At 36.1% G+C, this 4,097-nt stretch overlaps 1 pseudogene; it reads left to right on the plus strand.

Moving 5' to 3' along the window:
- The first annotated feature begins 2,885 nt into the window (after positions 1-2,885).
- LOC123831421 lies at positions 2,886-3,879 on the plus strand (annotated as a pseudogene).
- The last annotated feature ends 218 nt before the right edge of the window (positions 3,880-4,097 follow it).

Below are 4,097 nucleotides of genomic sequence, written 5' to 3' on the forward strand. Positions count from 1 at the left end.
TTGTCTATCATCCCTCCCATTCCCTACAGTGAGGAAGCTATTTGCTCTAATGGAACATAATTCAGATTAAAATATACCTTCATTCATAAACCACTACCTTGCACTACAGATGAACTCAGAGAAAGCAAGAGTTATGAGAATATTATTATGCTCACAATTATCAGAAGAATATAAGCAAACATGTTGTTCTTTTACTGTGTTGCTTAGAGTCAAACAGAAATGTATTTTAAAGCTCTATATTTTTAAGGGTCTTGATACCACAGAATATTGGGGCTCGCTGGATATAATCTCATGAGGAAGGTATTTAAATATATCTTAAGTACCATATTGAAAAGCACATGTAGAACTAAAAGAAGAATACTTAGCTTCTAGTTTGGTGTTCAGTTACTGCTCAATACTTTGAAGAAATACTAATTTCATAACTCCCTGTTCACATGTTGGAGTTAAATAAAATTTGGAAGCCATGTTTTATATGGATGTATCCTCACATAAAATAAACACACTTCAATATGCATTGTAATGCATCTCATAAATAAGCACTCTGGAATCACACCATGTTCATATTGTTGAACAAGATATGTCTGAAAATTTGATGAATCTTAGTTATTCTCCAGTTTAGAGAAATAAAGTAACTTTTTTAAGATTATAATGTCACTAGATGCTAATCTGAGTTTTTTTAAAAGATTTTATTTATTGATTTTTTTTAGAGAGGGAAGGGAGGGAGAAAGAGAAAGAGAGAGACAAACATCAATGTGCAGTTGCTGGGCACCGTGGCCTGCAACCAGGCATGTGCCCTGACTGGGAATCGAACCTGCGATGCTTTCATTCTCAGCCTGTGCTCAATCCACTGAGCTACGCCAGCCAGGGATTGAAATTTTTAATACAAGGTTTTAGAAGACAAATATAATGTTCTTAATCTTACACAATTGCATCATCTCAGACACATCATTAAGTAAAGGTTAGAGCAGTGCTCTTGCTGAAATTTCTCCTGTGTGTAACAGTCAATGTGTATTTTGTAATGGATACCTTTCATAGACTACACAATGATCCATTTTCTGAAGTTGCTTGCAAACTTTTGGTTGTTTTCACTGTGCTTCTTCTGATCTGCCTAATGCCTGTTTTGTCCCTGAATCTGTCGGGGCAAACATGGGTGAGAGAGAGAGAGGGAACAAGAAATTTTGTTAAACAGAAAAAAATTTGTTGTAATGCCCAAATAATACACTAATACATACTTATATTATTCATTGATTTTATTTTGTTTTATTAATGTAACTATTCAAAGTAAACCAAAAATGACTATGACATCTGTGTGTTTGTGTTCTCAAGAGTATAGTAGTCTGTATTTACACAGAAGGTGAAATGTAGCTTAGCTGTATTTTTTTAGTTTAGAATCTCTAAGGATTAAATGAGCATTTTGTGGGGGGGGGTGGAGCAATTTGTATCCCCACATTTAAAAATCCATTTATTCTTCGATTTAAAGTATTCCACATGGATCTGGGAAGACCTTTCTGGAAAATAAAATCATGCAGACATTCTCATTTTTTTTCTTGATGTGTGAGCATTGACAAAAATGAGTGTTCTCGGTCACATGTGTAAGTCACTGGTATGTCCCTGGGCCCATACACTGAGGTTTTTCACTCCTTCCATCTGTGACACGCTGAAGGGGAAACAAGAGCCACACTCCCGAAATCTTGCTCCTAGATGTGGTAGATGCTGCCTTTCATTGTGTTTAAACCGTGAAGAATTCAGCCCAGGTACAGGTACGCTTCCCTTTTTTTATGTACTGTCTTCTTTTTCACATTTTCCTGAATGAGAAACAGTCTAGAGGCAAAGGGAAGCATTCTAGAAATAAAACACTACCTTGTGGCTCTTGTTGTAATTTTGCTTTTTATAATACTAGCTTTTATAAATGTTATAAGCTGTTATTGGGTAGTTTTTGCTTTATAATAATTTTAGTGACTCCTTAAGAAACTGTAATATATTGAAACTGTCATGATTTATTTGTGACATACATAAGTCTTAAAAGTGCACCCAAGCATTTTACAAGACCAATGAGTATATAAACAGAAAGACACCTTTCACTGGCATTAACTTAAATTGGAAAACTATTCACAATGTAATACACTGTGCAGGCCTAAATGCACAACTTGGTGATAGGTGTACCAACAAAGAAAACTGAACAACCAAACCAAACCAAACCAACGTTCTATTATGACTTGTGTACAAGGTGCCTCCCCCACTGTCAGGAAGTACTAGTGGAATGGATTCCAGTCAAAAGAAGATATACATGGTTTGGCGGGAAAAGGCTGGCCCAACATGACAAGTTGAAATGTAAGTCTAATGTAGCTTATTTTCTAGTCATCTGTGAACAATCTAAAATAATTTTACATTTTTCTCATTTAAATACAATTCCAATTTATACACAATCTTGCCATATAAGTGCAGTTGCTTTCCTTTTAACAATTGTAAATGGTAAGGAAAGGCATCTCACACACAATGTAGGAAATCTAGAGTTCCTATTCAGATGTATCCTTTCTATTACAATTTTGGATTAAATCTTCTGTATTTATTAATCTTTATGAATGTTAAAATGATGGGATATGGAACTAGGTGGAAGTAAATTTGAAAGAAAATAAATTGGAAATTAATACACATAAGTTGAGATTTTTAAAAATATGGCAAATTTAGTCAATCATTTAACCAAAATTTCTTTAATTTAACAGGGTAATGCGCTCAATGGCCACAGCTCCTTCATCACTGGCAATTCCCTCACCACCAAGAATTTCCTATGCCCTTTAAGAAGGGGACAAAGTTAATTAAGGGGATAAAATATAGTAGATGTTATTTTTAACAATACTGCTTTAAAATATATAAATAAAAACAAAATGTCACAGTTGACTTCAAATTTTGATTTACACAAGATTCACATTAAAAATGTGACTGAAATCACTATGTTTATATTGACAGGATTCACAGGTAATTTTGAGGTGCAAGTCCTTCTGTTTTTTACTATTTCTAGCTATCTATCTTTTCACACTGATAGGAAATTTGGGAATGGTCATATTGGTCACTATGGACTCTCGGCTGCACAACCCTATGTACTATTTTCTGAGTGTGTTGTCCATTTTGGATGCCTGTTATTCTTCAGTTGTTACACCCAAAATGTTGGTCAATTTCCTGAATGAAAACAAAGCCATTTCTTATTTTGGGTGTGTAGCACAAATGTTTTTCTTTGCTACGTTTGCGACCACCGAGTCCTTCCTCTTGGCTGCAATGGCATATGATCGCTATGTGGCAATCTACAACCCTCTCCTGTATTCAGTCAGCATGTCACCCAGAGTCTATGTGCCACTCATCATTGCTTCCTACATCGCAGGCATTCTGCATGCCTCTATACACACAGTGGCCACATTTAGCCTATCTTTCTGCGCCTCCAATGAAATCAGACATGTCTTTTGTGATTCCCGTCCTCTCCTTGCTATTGCCTGTTCTGACACTCACACAAACCAGCTTCTACTCTTCTACTTGGTGGGCTCCCTTGGGATGGTCACTCTGCTGATTGTCCTGATCTCCTATGGTTTAATTCTGTTGGCCATTCTGAGGATGCATTCTGCTGAGGGGAGGAAAAAAGTCTTTTCTACATGTGGCTCTCACCTAACTGGAGTGTCAATTTATCATGGAACCACCCTCTTCATGTATGTGAGACCAAGCTCCAGCCACGCTTTGGACCAAGATATGATAGTGTCGATATTTTACACCATTGTGATTCCCATGCTGAATCCCGTCATCTACAGTCTGAGGAACAAAGATGTGAAGGCGGCAATGAAAAGAGTGTTTGGGAAAAATAGGTGTTTCAATAAAGTATCTTTTCACAGATAAAAATGAATTAAAAAATTGAAAGTATGTTCTATGCCTCAATATTAAAAAAGATATGATACACATGTATGTTTTTCTTGCCAGAATGGTTATCATCAGTACATCAACAAATAATTGTTTGCTAAGATGAGGAGAAAAGGAAACCCTCGGGCACTGTAGGTGGGAATGCAGGTTGGTGCAGCCTCCGTTCAAAGCGGTATGTAGTTAATGAAAAATGTAAA

Source organism: Phyllostomus hastatus, unplaced genomic scaffold (genome assembly GCF_019186645.2).
Source record: "Phyllostomus hastatus isolate PE091 unplaced genomic scaffold, TTU_PhHast_1.1 phas_scaffold_177, whole genome shotgun sequence".
In the NCBI taxonomy this organism is placed as follows: Eukaryota; Metazoa; Chordata; class Mammalia; order Chiroptera; family Phyllostomidae; genus Phyllostomus; species Phyllostomus hastatus.